The sequence below is a fragment of the Leucoraja erinacea genome, chromosome 6, assembly GCF_028641065.1.
Source record: "Leucoraja erinacea ecotype New England chromosome 6, Leri_hhj_1, whole genome shotgun sequence".
NCBI classification, from domain to species: Eukaryota; Metazoa; Chordata; class Chondrichthyes; order Rajiformes; family Rajidae; genus Leucoraja; species Leucoraja erinaceus.
In genome coordinates, this window is record NC_073382.1 from 22,674,491 (window position 1) to 22,691,259 (window position 16,769).

The following is a 16,769-nucleotide window of genomic DNA, read 5'->3' on the forward strand; positions in this document are numbered from 1 at the left end:
ACATTTCTGTATTTTTTCTGAGCAAGTCTTGAAAATGTGTGCTGATTTTGTTTAATGGCTGATGAACACAGACATGCTGAGCTTAAAATACTAAATGCGGTCTCTACGTGATCGAGCTTTGGTCGAAGGAACCAGCTCACACAGAAATGGGCTGGTATCCGGACATCTGTTCCTTTACTTAAAATTGTATATATAATACAAGATTGATTATTCAGCACTTGGAACTCCCAGGCTAATGGTTGCAAGCGCTACCGCAGCATGCGGAGCAAAACCGCCAGATTCAAAAACAGCTTTTTACCTCAGGCCATCAGACTACTCAACACACTCAAGAAAAGTCCATGAACATCACACACACAAAGACCAACTGTCTGTAAAAATAATTTTAACTCAATGTCTGCAGTATGCTATTTGCACTTTTCTATACTGCACCTTTTATTATTGCACCTTAATAACATACCTCAAAATTTTACTACATTCTGGCACACTGTGAATATTTTAAATAATGTATATTGTCTATCTTATTGGTACATTGTCTGTCTGTGTTATAAATATTACTTGCACATTTGGAGTATGGGGAAACGCAATTTCAATCCAATTTATTTGAATTGACAATAAACTTTAATTTGAACTTTGAACTTGAACATTCAAAGGAGAAAGGGTCAGAAGGTAACAGCATTGCAGCCATAGGGTCTGTTTGACAGCTGTTTGTCAATTGACCAAATGTGGAATCAAATGTTTGTTCATAAAGGTTAGCATGGTCTCAGAACTTTAGTCCATGATTTGCAAACAACTCCCAAGCTGTTGAATCGAGTAAATTACATGATGATAGACGACTAACTCCACTGAAAGAAGTTGTCTGTCCCTAAAAAGGTACAGTATCAATGTGTGATGGAATTAACCAGTGGTTTGGATGCTCGCAACTTAGCTTACAGCCCATTTGAGATCCATTGTCTGCACAGTGTAACGTTTTATATTTCATATCTACTGTATTAATTTATAGAATCATAGAAATGTTAGGGGACAGAAGGAGGCCAATCTGCCCTTTCAGTTTGTGGTAGGTTTAGTTTAGTTTAGCTTAGTTTAGATTACAGGTACAGAGCGGAAACAGGCCCATCAAGTCTGCGCCGACCAGCGATACCCACACACTAACACTATCCTAGACACACTCGGGACAATCTACAATTTTACCAAAGCCAATTACGTCTTTGGAGTGTGGGAGGAAACTGGAATACCTGGAGAAAACCCAGGCAGGTCAGGGGGAAAAACGAAAAAATTCTGTACAGACAGCACCCATAGTTAGGATCGAACCCGGGTCTCTGGCGCTGTAAAGGCAGCAATTCTACCGCTGCGCCACTGTGTTCCTGAGGAAAAGGACCACAAAGTCCTTTTCCTCACTCTTTACCCATATTCTTATAAATAACCCTCTCCCAAATGCTAAGCAAATTTTATTTTGAAAAAGCCAAATTGACTCTGTGTCCAGAAGTGTTAGAACTAGCAAGCTCCAGAATGCAGAAAAGGTTTTCTGCACCTTGATCCACTTGAGTATTTTGCCTCCCAGCCTTCGAGCCAGCCAGTAATCACAACAGCTTCCCTTGATTTATTTATATAGACTAATCTATGTAATCTATATCAGAACCTATCCAAAGCCTTGCTGCCTGTGTCATAACAGAACAATCCCTGCAAGGGTTAGCCAGCATTGTTTTCCCATGTATCAATGCCTCAAGTTTTAAATTCAGACCCTTAGTTCCCATTGTGCCAGGGTCTTTCCCTTCCCTAGCTCTGTAACCTTCTTCATCCCTGAAGAAACTCAATGGGGTAGAAACTTGTCTTTGGTCAAACACGTTACATATAGAGCATGGTGTTTGATATTCCTCTTACAAGGTTAAATATATTTTCTTTTTTCTAAAAAAAATCTGCAAATGAGTAAGAACATAAGAAGGTTGGACACTCAGTCTCTCAAATCTATCAAATTTAATATGAGCATGGCTTATTGCCCCAGGCCTCATCTACTCTTCTGTCCCAGTTCCCATAGCCCTTAATTTCATAATCTTTCCAAAATGTATGTAATTTCTCTTAATTCCTCCAGTGATCTAGCTTACAAAACCTTCCAGAGAAGTGGATTTCAAAGATTCATAACCTGCTGCAGGAGAAAGTTCCCATACACATTATTTCTAAATGCTGGCCCTCTAATCTTTGAATATATATATATGTATGTGTGTGCGTGTGCGTTCGCGTGTGCGTGCGCGTGTGTGCGCGCGTGTGTGTGTGTATGTGTGTGTGTGTGTGTATGTGTGTATGTGTGTGTGTGTGTATATATGTGTATATATATATAAAATATGTATGTATACATATATATATATATATATATATATTTTTTAGCTGCTCATAATTGGACGACACTCTCATCCCAGGATCTTTCATCCTAGTGAATCTATTTTGGACTGCTTTCAATGCCTGTATGTTCTTTTGGGTTTGTACCGCCTTTTGGTTCCTACAGTAAATTACAACTAAATTGGTAACAACACATGGACATTTGAAGTCTACCGTTATGGTCTGCGATTTGCAATTTGAATTCCCTCACCCTCCTCCCTTCACACACGCACCGTCTCCAAAGTTTGGTTTAGTTTAGAGATACAGCGCGGAAACAGACCCTTTGGCTCACTGGGTCCGCGCCGACCAGCGATCCCCGCACATTAACATTATCCTACACACACTAGGAATAATTTTTACATTTGCCAAGCCAATTTACCTACTTACCTGTATGACTTTAGAGTGTGGGAGGAAACCGAAGATCCCGGAGAAAGCACACGCAGGTCACGGGGAGAACGTACAAACTCCGTACAGACAGCAACAATAGTTGGGATCGAACCCGGGTCTCTGGCGCTGCAAGCTCTGTAGGGCAGCAACTCTACCGCGGCTCCACCGTGCCACCCAGGTTCATCACCGATTAATGTATTCCAATGTGTCCACAGATTAATCTGATTTGCCACAGTGTTCACATTAGTGTAAAAAACATTTTAAAAGAAAACAGATTTGAACAAGTCTTTAAGGATGTTTCTTGGAAGAAAAAACATTCAAGCTTTATGTGTAGAGAATATTAACATACATTTCATTACCAAGGGTGAATTTGTATTCCTGCATCCTTGTATGTCTGGTCTTTAATTCTTCCTGGATGTATTTAGCCTACCTTCAGATATCTATTCTCTTAGCTCCAGAATTCCCCCATAATCTACGAAAGTTCTCTCTATATTTAAGAAGCTTCTTAAAACCTGGCCCAGATTTTGGTTATGCCTGTCTCAAGAGCTTTGTCTCATATTATGTTTGTTAATATCCTTGAGATTTATTCAGAGAAGTTGTAAGATAAAGTAAAGTGTTATACCAATACAAGTTGCTGGTATGTATTCTTTAGTGCGGTTGCCAGCATTGTCTGATTTAAGATATCCTGATTGCCCCGGCCAGCAAGCAGAATCACCACTGTCATATATTAATAAATCCTTGCAAGCTTCCTGTAGTCCATAATACTAAAACCTAAACTCAATTGTCTTGCAAGAAACATTCCATGTTACCTGTCAACTCTTTCATACCATGTAAACATATTTTTGAAGTCACTGATTGACTCGAACAGTTTTTCAGATTTTTTTTGTGGTTGGTGGACTATTAAAGAATGACAATCATCGGAAATATTTAGCTGCTGCAAATCTAATACAAAAAACATAAAATGCTAGAATCACTCAACAAGTCAAGCAGCATCTGTGAAAAGGCAAATAGAGATAATATTTCAATTCTACAGTCAATGGTACTTTATTGTCACATGTACACTTGCACAGTGAAATGATTTTTCTTTTGCATACAGTTCAGTACAAATCTTATTATACATAGGCACAATCATACTTAAATACAAGCGTGTAGGAATAGTAGACGACACTGAGACAGCACACAGAAAGTTGTCACGTTTCCCGTACAATCTAGCAACCTTCAAGTTCAAAGTTGTTAAAAAATATTGAGTCAAAAACCATACTCAGTCCTTTCAGGTTAGGCAGAGGTTCACTTGCACCTCCTCCAACCTTATCTACTGTATCTGTTGTTCAAGATGTGGACTCTTATACATCGGCGAGATCAAATGCAGACTGGGCAATTGTTTCGCGGAACACCTTTGCTCAGCCCACCTGAACCAACCTGATCGCTAAACATTTTAATTCTCGTTCCCATTCCTACACAGACCTTTCTGTCCTTGGTCTCCTCCATTGTCAGAGTGAGGCTAAACACAAATTGGAGGAACAGCACCTCATATTTTGCTTGGGCAGCTTACAGGCCAGTGGTATGAATATTGATTTCTCTCACTTCAGGTAGCCCCGGCCTTCCCTCTCTCTCTCTATCCCTCCCACACTAGCTTCTCATTTTCACCCTACAAACAGCTTACAATGGCCTGTTTCCTTTATCATTGTTAGTTTTGTACATATATTTCATTCATTGTTCTTTATCTCTCCACATCACCGTCTATATCTCTTGTTCCCTTATCCCTATCCAGTCTGAAGAAGGGTCTCAACCCAAAACATCACACATTCCTTCTCTCCTGCTGCCTGTCCCGCTGAGTTACTCCAAATTTTTGTGTCTACCCTCAGTTTTAATTAATGTTCTTTGCTCACCTTCTATGATCAGATCTTTTTTCCTCTCGTTGCATTTCCAGGAGATTGCAAGGAAAACAAGTGGTGAATGAACGCTTATTTAAAATCCATAATTTTTCCTATATCCATAAAGAAAGATTTTATCATTTGTGAAAATCAAATTTTACCTCTTTTCTTACAAACATCAAAGAATTTTGTTAAAATAAAATCCTTTTCTCAAAAAGCTTTTTACACTTGTTCAGGGCAGATTTTATGCTTGGTCATTTACAACAAATCTTGAGCAGAAATTCTGAGAAAAGGTACACAAGTCTCCAGCATTTTGTTATGCACATTGGGAGAATGTGTAGCAAGTCTGAATTAACAAAGTTTAAATAAATCAGAAAATGCTGGAAACATTAGCAGTTCATGCAGCAACCGTGGAAAGAGAAACCATGTTAATACTTCACATTCAAGACCCATCATCAGAACTTGTCTGGCATGTGTCGTTGTCCTGAAATATTAATTATGTTTTTCATTTCAGTTTTCCAGCATCTGCTGTTTTTCTTTAATTTTCAAAGTAATAAAATCTCCTTGGAGTAAAAAGAAAGTACACAAATTCCGGTTGCAAGAATTTATGAGTTCCTCATTGTCTTACTCTCACACCCTGTACCTGAAAATATAACTAAGCCAGGCCCACATTGGATTAAATCAAGCATGTCACACATAACAAAAATACAGTAAAAGCACAAGAGATAATGGCGATCATAAAACCGGACGTGCAACCAGTATTTCACTGATCCTATCAATTTCCCATCACATAGAAATGCTTTTTTGTAGCCAGAGTTTCTATTTTGGATTTATAACATGTAGAGAAAATACACCTGGCATTTCAATAACAATAATTAATGCTGGAGCACCTACATAGCACAATCCACTTCAATAAGATCAGTTCCATTTCAATTATCGGGCACACTATGTTATCAGGTAAACTCTTTTGAAACAGCAACCTACCATTTAGTTGAATTAAGGTTTCCAGGCAAATAGCATTCATTACTGGCAGCACTTCTATCAGTCGAGAACGTTATTGATAGCTTCAAAGGTCATGTGATTGTTCGTGTTTCTTCATCTGACCAGAAACAAGAGACATTGTACTTAGATTAGAATCCAGACTTGGTTTTGCTTCACTCAGTTCATTCTAAAACATTAGGCCATCTTTCCAACCTTGTGTGCTGCAGTAGTTCCTTGTCTCAGAATACAGCTATACTTTACATTAGAAATAAACTGAATGGGCCTAGATTTATCATTATGAGTGACATACATAGCGTAGGCAATCAGAACCTTTCTCCCAAGGTGGAAATGTCCAACATTAGAGGCCATTGATATAAGGTGGGAGTGGGGAAGATTAATAGAGATGAACAAAGCAAGGGCTTTACACCACTCTGTGAGGGCGTGGAACGCATTGCCACGGGTGGTGGTGAAGGCAGGTACGATCGTGGCATTTAAGAGGATTTTAGTTAACCACATGGAAGTGCAGGGAACAGAAGGATATGGATCATATACAAGCAGATGAGATCAGTTTAACTAGGCGTCATGTTTGGCACGAACGTTGTGGACCTAATGGCCCATTCCTATGCTGTACGTTCTGTGGTTCATTGAGTTATACAGCACGGAAACAGGCTTGGAAGTGGAATGTAAATCTTTGATATGCGGGAGTTGTGTGGTGTGCAAATGTTTAAGGTGTACTGCCGTGAGAGCAGATGTGCACAGCCTGAGTGAGAAATGAAGTTTAATTAGAGGTTAAAATGGCAAATTGCAAACATTCTTAGTTTGGCAGTGAGATTGCAGATGGTGATGAGAGATTAAATGAGGTAAAATGAAATCTACAGACCTTGACAAGTCCTGAGAGGTTGTAGATTTGTTTTCTTATGGGTCTGTCCCACTTTCATGACCTAATTCACAACCTTTTTTACTCATGGACATTTTTCATCATGCTAGAAAAACGCCCCGACCTACTTGATGCCACGAGTACCTACGACCTACCTACGACATCATACAACCTCCTATGACCTTGTGACAACCATGCTGCGAGTATGAGTAAACGGCAAACTCGACAGAGGTCGTGAATTAGGTCGTGAAAGTGGGACAGGCCCTTTACTCCATGAAATCAATTGTTTAGTTTAGTTTTGTTCAGTTGTGCTTAGTTCAGAGATACAGTGTGGAAACATGCCCTTCAGCCCACTGAGTCCATGCCAGCCACCAATTACCCATACACTAGTTCTAGACTATACTCTGGGGACAAATTACAGAGGTCAATTAACCTACTAACTTGCTCTTCTTTAGAATGTGAAGGGAAACCGGAGCACCTAGAGAAAACCCATGCATTCACAGAGAGAATGTACAAACTCTCAACAGACAGCAACCTTTGTCAGGATCGAACCCAGGTGTCTGGTGCTGTAAGGCAGCAACTCTACTTGCTGGTGAAGAATGCATTATCTGAGTGTCTTTCTGACCACCTAGACATAGGTGTCTAAAGTAATATCCACTTTTTCTGCTTATTCTAACCATCAATGTTTCAATATTATTTTCAGCCAGAATGCTTTCCCTGCATTAAGAAACATAGGAAAATTACGTTTTGAACCAAATTCACCATAGACAATAATCAGTGCAGTAACATTAGTGCAGTAACATCAGTGCACTCCCATGCAAATTTATTATAATTTAATTTGATCCTTGCAACTACATGAATGAGTATACACAGAAGCAACCTATCTTTTAGTACAATTAAGCTTTTTGGTTTTTCTTCTTCCTATGGGTCAATGATTAGTAGGAAAGCCAGTAAATCCATTTCCACTTGACATGCTTGAGATTTTCAGCCTGTTTTGGCATTATTTGGTTTTCGGAAGATCAACATCTTCAATATGTCTCTGTGTTAATAAGTTGTTCTGACAGTCTGTAATCAATAACAATGCATTCCAGTTTTATTCTTCATTAAGCACATGAATTGCTGTGGCATAGAGAAGGCCATAGGCTGAGTGTTGAAAAATGAGATGAAAATAGATAACGATGGCTGACATGAACATGATGGGACAAAAGGCCTGTTTCCAAGCCATATGACCTTTTGGCTCTATGGTTGTGTGTTGTACGTCTTTGTCAATATCACTCCCAGCACCAGCATCGAGTTTGGTACTTTGCGTGAGTTAGCCAGTGACTTGAAGAGATGTTTTGAGCATCATTGAGTGACACCAACAGGACATGTCTTAATGGGCAGTTAAGGGCCTGTCCCACTGCGGGGACCAAATTTGTGAGTTTAGAAGAGTTTGCGCTCGACTCAAACTCACAGCATAGTTGACATATGGTCCTAGGAGGTCCTAGGAGGTCACTGTAACTCTCCTTCATGCTCAAGGGAAGTTCCCGCATACTCGCGGCTTCAGTTTGGTCGAGGAACAATGTTCAGCATGCTGAAAAATTTTCCGCGAGTCAAAATTTGTCGGCATTGTTCTTTTGAACTCGTAGTGCAGTGGAATGGGGTCGCTATGTAGTTATAGGCAGTCGAAGTAGCCGTAGGCAATCTCCTTCGCTGGCCGGGCATTTTAATTGGCTCATTGGAGTTTTCAGAACCAAGGTAAACTGAAAATGTTAAAAGGACGCCCCCGCACCGTGCCCTCTAAACTTACACTTTAAAACAAAATGTCTGTAGGTGGAGGCTGCTGGCACCAGCGCCACCGGAAGTACAAGAGAGCTGAACTCGTAGTGCAGTGGAGTGGGGTCGCTATGTAGTTATAGGCAGTCGAGGTAGCCGTAGGCAATCTTCTTCGCTGGCCGGGCATTTTAATTGGCTCATTTTCAGAACCAAGAAAACTGAAAATGTTAAATGCCCGCTAAACTTTATTAAAAGTTGTCTGGCTTCTTAAAAGCTCCCTCATGGGGTAGCTATCCCCCCCCCCCCCCCCCCTTCTTCACCCATCTCCCCCCTTCTTCTCTCCCTTTCTCTCCACCTCTCCCCTTCTCTCCCTTTGTCTCCACCTCTCCCCTTCTCTCCCCCCCCTCCCCTCAGCGCTCTCTAAAGGACTTACCATACACTGTGCCAGCCGTCTTTTACCTTCCTATTCATCGCGGGTGTGAATTTCAGACAGCGCTCCCCCGCTTTCCCTGGCCCTCGGCTTTGCGATGTGTTTGTGTCTGTGTGTGTGTGTGCGGTCGGTTCACGGTTTCATCACTCGATCCAGCTCGAGGTTTTTCTGGCGAGTGCCCTTGAGCTTGAAGGTCGAAGACAGTTGCTGAAAAGTCACATTAGTGGGACAGATCCTTAAGGGTGTTTCTCAGCATTACAGAAGAGGTTAGTGATGTGTAAATATCTTTGTCCTTTGTTCGACAAACAGTTATGCAAGCATTGGAAATTTTTCCAGGAAATTTCAGAACTACAAATCATTGCATAAATTACTTAAGATGAAAATTTAAAACAATAACTGCAGAAACTAAAAATCTGAAATAAAACTGAGAAATGTTAGAAATATTCAGCATCTGTGCAAAGAAAAACATAGTTAATGATTCAGGTCCTAGAACCTTTGTCTTAGATTTGAAACAATTTTCTCTCTCCACAGATACTTTCTGACCATCTGTGTGTTCCTAGCATTCTCCCAATCTTATTCTGCTTAGAATGTATAATTTAGCCCAATGAATCATGTCAACAGTCATGGCCCATGAGCTTCTGCCTGTTTTTCCTTATCTAAATCCTCAATTTTCTTCTTGATCATATACTTGTCAGTATCTCCTTCCATGCAGCTCTGCCATATGCTTCAACTACACCTTCACCTAATGGCTATAAGTAGGAAGATGAGAGCCAACAGGGACAGTCTTATCTCACACAATAACACAACTTTTCAAGTTATCTTGGTGCATATGGCCATCATTGGGGACATCTGCCCTAGATTCTCCCAAAAGGACAATACAAAAAACATTGATACTCTCTGCAGCTTTAATGGACGTTGCAATGGCTAGATTTTCGAAGAGTATTGGATTGCCAGGACAAATAGTAAGTGAGTGCCTGTAAGTGAGATTACTAAATCTCAGTTCTATGGAAGCGCTGATCCATTAGGAAGGGTTGTTATGATCAGCCTGAACATGTATTAGTTTTAGATAGTAATAGTGGGCATTGGATGTTGCTTGAGATAAAATTAAAAACGAGTTCTGATGTCAAATTGAAATGAGAGTGAAGGAAATTGATAGCTCTGATAGGATCAAAGCTAGGCATCCACTGAAATAAAAGAGTAATAGCACAGGAAGTCAGGATGAAAGAACTAGCACAAAAGCAAAAAGGCAAAGATAATAGAGGGAAAATTAATCCATCCATCAAAAGGATTTGCCAGCCATTATGTTGATGAGAAGCAAAGAGGATGCACAACAATGATATGTGATCACATGGGACCTGTTGTTACTTGACAAGAATGTGAACAAAGTAAGAATTACAAAATGGGTAAACACGATATGATAGAATAGTAATGTGTCATCTGTTGCACATGGTAAACACAAGATGTTGCAAGGTATGCTTACCGAACTGCAGTTTAGTGAAGTAATTACATCCAAATTTCATAATGGGACACAATGTGAAAACTACAATTTTACACATTTATTGATTACAACTCATGACGATTTCTTAACTTTCAGGGACACTTGTGTGAAACATAGTATGGAGTGTTGAGGTAAGTATGTGTACAATTTGGATATACAGTAATATATCAGAACAATTCATAAAGTTGCATGCAGCCCAGAGGATCAGGTAAAAAGGCACACAACTGGTGTAAAGTATTTATTTATTGTATCTTTTCATTTCCAGCCTGATGTGGAATGGTGTTAGAAATCTTCACCTTTTGCCTTCTGTATGTTTAGTTTAGTTTAGTTGTTTAGAGATACAGTGGGGTAACAGGCCCATCGGCCCACCGAGTTTGTGCCAACCATCGATCACCCGCACACTAACACTGTCCTACACACACTAAGGACAATTTAAAATTATGCCAAGCCAATTAGCTTACAAACCTGTACATCTTTGGACTGTGGGAGGGAACCGCAGCATCCGGAGAAAACCCATGCAGGTCGCAGGGAGAACATACAAACTCCGTAGAGACAGCACCCGTGGCCAGGGTTTCTGGCGCTGTAAGGCACCACCCCACCGTGTCACCCTCAGCCACTGAGGAATACAGCACTGCCTCTGGTTTACTGGAGGCTTTCAATGAAACGGGGCTACATCTCGCTTTCAGTGAGTGAAATGAATTTGACCAAAATTATATCATGCAGCAGACATAGTTATGTCCACCATTCAGTACTAACTGGCACAAACCTGCTTAGGAAAAACATTAGGCCGAACCTGTGCAAAGGGTTTAAAGAGCACAATTGGGCTGAACTTCTGCATTTGTGAATAAACTATATGGAGATTGATTGCTGTTCCACGAATACAAATGGATGCAAAATTCTGCTAGGTGGTGGGAAGAGACAACAAAAAGTGGCATACAATGTTTAATCTGTATTAGACCTTATCTGGAATAATTTTAATACTGGCTGGAGAACGGTAAGGCTTATTTTAAATGTTCTTTCACGTGAGTAAATATTTGTTGGAAACACAATCTGCATATGCTGGAATCTTTTGCAAACCGCAAAGTGCTGGAGGAGCTCAGCAGGTAAAGATGCATCTTTGGAGGAAATGTTGGGCAACGTTCGAGTTGAGACCCTTCTTCAGGCAGATGGAGTGGGCGTGGGGGAGGGGAGTAAAAGCTGAGAAGCGAGTCTCTCAAAGCGGCCCAAAGAGTCTTCGAAGGGTTCTGACCAAAACAATGCTTGTCCATTTCCTCCATTGGTATTTGTTTAACTTTGCCTGTATGTGGTTTATCAGTTATAAATTATGTAATTTAAGAGATTGATAAGATTGTAAGATCATGTTGAGGGCTATTTATTTACAGCCAATTCATGACTATACACAGAGAGTGATGTATAGATTGAGGGAGAGCTCTTTTATATTCAAATCAACATTAATTTCAACATGTTATCATTCTGGTGTTATTAAAAACCAGTTCCAATATTACAAACCCCAAATCTTCTATAAACCATTGCAAGCATGGGCCACACCATGGTAGAACTTTAGAGCCTTACAACACCAGGGACCTGAGTTCGATCCCGACTATGGGTGCTGTCTGTTAAGGGTTTGCGTGTTCTCTCTGTGACCATATGGGTTTTCTCCGGGTGTTCCGTTTTCCTCCCACATTCCAGAGACATGCAGATTTGTAGGTCAATTGGCTTCTGTAAATTGCCCCTAGTGTGTAGGATAGAATTAATGCATGGGTGATCACGGGTGGCTGAAGAGCCTGTTTCTCTAAATCTGTATCTCCAACAAATTAGCACAGTAGTAGAATGTATGTTGTATTGTTTCTCTATTTAAATGTTGATATACTGAAAAGTGGTAACCAGTATAACCCAGTATAAAGTAACTCAGAAAAGAGGCATATGTGCTGCCTGACCTACTGAGCATCTCCAGAATTTCCTGATGTTACCATCTTCAATGAGTTAAAATGAGGTTACTTCATGGAATCCAAGTGAAAACGATTATTATGTAGAATAGTTTGTTGTGTAAAGATGCTAGTGGAATGCCCTCTGAATGATGAATAACTATCTAAATTAATTCAGTTAACTCTGCATTAATTAACTTCGTTTTCAGTTTAAGCAAATGTGTGACCAAAATAATCCTTACAAATACATTGCACTATATGAAGCCCAGCTGAATCAGTAAAATTCAGTGAACCATTATATTACTCTAATTCATAGTCATGCCAATTTATGTATCATAATGCTAATGTGGATGATGAAAATCAATATGCAAAATTGAAACCAAGTTTAATGATAATTATCAAGTACCCTGAAGAAATAAAGTGATTAATTGTTTTTTCATATGTTTTTCTGTGTAATTAAACATAAAAAAAGAATGAAACCAGAACATAAACTGTGAGCAAAGGGGAGCCAGAATTGAACAAGTAATAATGAACAGTGTCAAAATATAATTCTCTCTAGAGTGTAAAAAAACAAGTACTGTTGGAAAGCAGATTTAATGTGCACATTGCAGTGCACCTTCATGATTTTGAAACATTCTATTGCATTACTTATCCTATTTACCTATGTATTGGGTAAAATTAGAGATTTTAATGTCATTTATTATGCACATTTTTATTATACACTGTATTATGTTTGCTTCTTTAAAAGGAACAATTTATCTCTCTGCCAGGCGACACAATATTTTATTAAAACCTAAAGCAAAACTAGATGCTGTGATGTTAATTGCTTTAAGAATCCCTTTGTTACCATGGCCATGGAGTAATTAAAATGAATCAATCTGATGGAATGTATGCTAAGATTCATTTAGAACAGTTCACAGGAACTTTAGGAAGTTGAAAACACCTTTATTTTAAAACATAGAAAAGTACAGCAAAGGAAAAAAAGTATTTCTAAGTATTTTTCCACTTTGCCCTTCCTCAAGTCTGTCATAGCACATGTGTCATCTCAGTTGCGACCTGATCATCCCATACCTAATTTAGTTTGGTTTAGTTTAAAGATACAGCATGGAAACAGGCCCTTCAGCCCACCAAGTCATGCCGACCTGCGATCCCCGCACATTAACATCATCCAACACACACTAGGGACAATTTACACCTACTCCAAGCCAATTAACCTCCATATTTGTATGTCTTTGGAGTGTGGAAGGAAACAGAAGGAAACCCACGCGGCCACGGGGAGAACGTACAAACTCCGTACAGACAGTACCCATAGTCGGGATCAAATCCGGGTCTCTGGTGCTGCAAGCGCTGTAAGGCAGCAACTCTGCCGCTGAGCCACCGTGGCCGCCCAGGGAGCTCTTTGATTGGGAGCTTACTTTCTCTGAATGACTAGTGGTCCACTGTGCACAATGGGAACCTCTTGCTCCATTCTATCAACATAGCTTGCTGCTTGCAGTGTAGCTGCTGCTGCTGCTTGCTGCTGCTGGCGCCAGCAATGGTGGCCACGGTGTACTGCTTCTTGCTGTGTTGTATGTGTTTGTTCATTTGTGTCATCTGTGAAAACCCTACAAAGATTACTTTCACGAGAGAGGTACTCATAAACATCGGACATACGGTACCTCCAAACATCATTTCGGATTTCTCTCACTCGCTGGATTATTTGGACATACTCGTTGGCGGGGCTGTGGATGTATTCAAGGTCTTGAGACGGAGGAGCACCCGTGGGAAGTGCCCTGGAGCACTCACCCGACTCTAGCGACAAGAATCACGCACACCACTCCCAAGCACATTTCTGGCAAACGTATGTTCTCTCAAGAACAAAGTGGATGAACTGCAACTCCTGCATCGGACAAACAAGGACTTCTCTCGAGCTGCTGCCCTGTGTTTCACCGAGACCTCGCTTTGTGAGTCGACCCCGGACAGCGCGCTGCAACTGGCTGGCTTCCAACTTCACAGAGCGGATCGCAAAGTGGAGGCAGCGGGGAAATCAAGAGGCGGTGGAATATGCTTCTATACCAACCAGGACTGGTGCAGCGACATCACGGTACTGTCAATTTTCTGCTCTCCCAACCTAGAATCCCTCTTTATAAACTGCAAACACTTCTACTCTCCGAGGGAATTTAACTCCTTTATTCTCGCTGGAGTTTACATTCCCTCCCAAGCCTGCGTACGTGAGGCACAAACGCAACTTACTGACCAGGTAATGAGGGTAGAGAGTGACTTCCCGGACTCCATGGTCATTGTTTTGGGGGACTTTAACAAAGCTAACCTCAGCTGTGACCTACCAAAATACAGACTTCATGTTACCTGCCCCACCAGAGGGGAGAGAACACTTGATCACTGTTATACGGCAATCAAGAACGAATATCGCTCTGTTCCCCGGGCGGGTCTGGATCTCTCTGATCATTGTCTAATTCACCTTAGTCCAACCTACAGGCAGAAACTAAAAGCTGCTAAGCCTGTGGTCTGAACAACGAAAAGGTGGACAAGCGAAGGCATTGAGAACCTACAATCCTGCTTTGACTGCACGGATTGGAATGTGTTCAGGGAAGCAAACACAAGCCTCGATGAGTATACGGACACTGTATCATCATATGTCAGCTTTTGCAAGGACAGTTGCATTCCAACTAAGACCCGGACCTGGTTCAACAACAACAAGCCCTGGTTCACTGCAGAACTCAGACAGCTCCGACAAAAGAGGTCAAAAGAGGAGGCCAACAGGAGCGGAGTTGCAGACCTCTACAGGCAGGTCAAGTACAAGCTGAAGAGGAAGAGGAATCAGAGCTGCCAAGGAAAGATACTCTGAGAAGTTGAGGAGCAAGTTCTCAGCCAGTGACTCTTCTTCAGTTTGGAAGGGCTGCAAGAAATTACCAGCTACAAGAGGAAAGCCCCCCCGCTCTTTGGACAATCGTCAGCTGACCAACGACCTGAATGAGTTTTACTGCAGGTTTGAAAATCAGAAACATAACCCTGGTACCCCCCCTACACAAACAACTGCACCTCCACAGACACCTCTGTCAAGCATCTCAAGTTTGCAGATTACACAACCCTGCTTGGACTGATCAAGGATGGGGAGGAATCTGCCTACAGACAGGAAGTGTAACAGCTGGCATCCTGGTGCCATCACAACAACCTAGAGCTCAATGCTCTTAAGACAGTGGAACTGATTGTAGACTTTAGGAGAGCCCCCCTTCCCTCACCGCACTCACCATCAACAACACCACAGTCACATCTGTGGCATCTTTTAAGTTCCTGGGAACCATCCTCTCCAAGGACCTTAAGTGGAGGGCTACCATCGACTCCACAGTCAAAAAGGCACAACAGAGGATGTACTTCCTACGGAAGCTGAGGAAGCACAATCTGCCACAGGCAATGATGGTCCAATTCTACACAGCCATCGTAGAGTCTGTTCTAACCTTCTCCCTCATGGTTTGGTTTGGCTCAGCCACCAAGCACGACACCTGGAGGCTGCAGCGAATCGTCCGATCAGCAGAGAAGGTTATTGGGTGCAACCTTCCCTCCATTGATGAACTGTTCACTGCAAGGGCCAGGAAGTGAGTGGGCAAGATAATCTCTGACCCCTCTCACCCTGGCCACAAACACTTTGAATCACTTCCCTCTGGATGGCGACACTGGATTGTCAAAGCTGCCACGGCCAGACATAAAAAGAGTTTTTATCCACGAGTAGTTGCTCTACTCAACAGCCAAAAATCTGTAGCCTCCCTTTGATCTGGTATTTTGTTAGTTCACATGCTTGATCAATGGTGTTTTATCATTAATGTTTTATTATTATTAATGTTTAGTGTTTTCTAAGTCACTCATAACTGTCACTGTATGTTATGTTGTTACTTGTGGGTGGAACACCAAGGCAAATTCCTTGTAAGTGAATACTTGGCAGGCAGACAGACAGACAGATATACAGACAGACAGACAGACAGACAGACAGACAGACAGACAGACAGACAGACAGACAGTCAGACAGACAGACTGACTGACTGACTGACTGACTGACTGACTTACGACAGTCCCGCCATCCTGGGAATTAACCTTGTGAACCTACGCTGCATTCCCGCAATAACAATAATTTCCTTCCTCAAATTTGGAGACTAAAACTGCACACAATGCTCCAGGTGTGGTCTCACTAGGGCCCTTTACAACTGTAGAAGGACCTATTTTCTCCTATACTCAACTCCTCTTGTTACAAAGGTCAACATGCCATGAGCTTTCTCCACTGCCTGCTGTACCTGCATGCTTACTTTCAATGACTGATGAACGAGGATCCCCAGATCTCTTTGTACTTCCCCTTTTCCCAACTTGACACCATTCAGATAATAATCTGCCTTCCTGTTTTTGCCATCAAAGTGGATAACCTCACATTTATCCACATTAAACTGCATCTGCCATGCATTTTCCCACTCACCCAACCTGTCCAAGTTGCCCTACATCCTCATAACATCCTCCTCACAGTTCACACTGCCACCCAGCTTTGTGTCATCTGCAAATTTGCTAATTTCTGAATCCATTCATCTAAATCATTGACGTATATTGTAAATAGCTGCGGTCCCAGCACTGAGGCTTGCGGTACCTTGCGGTTTCCTGTCTGCCAACCAATTTTCCATCCATGTCAGTACCC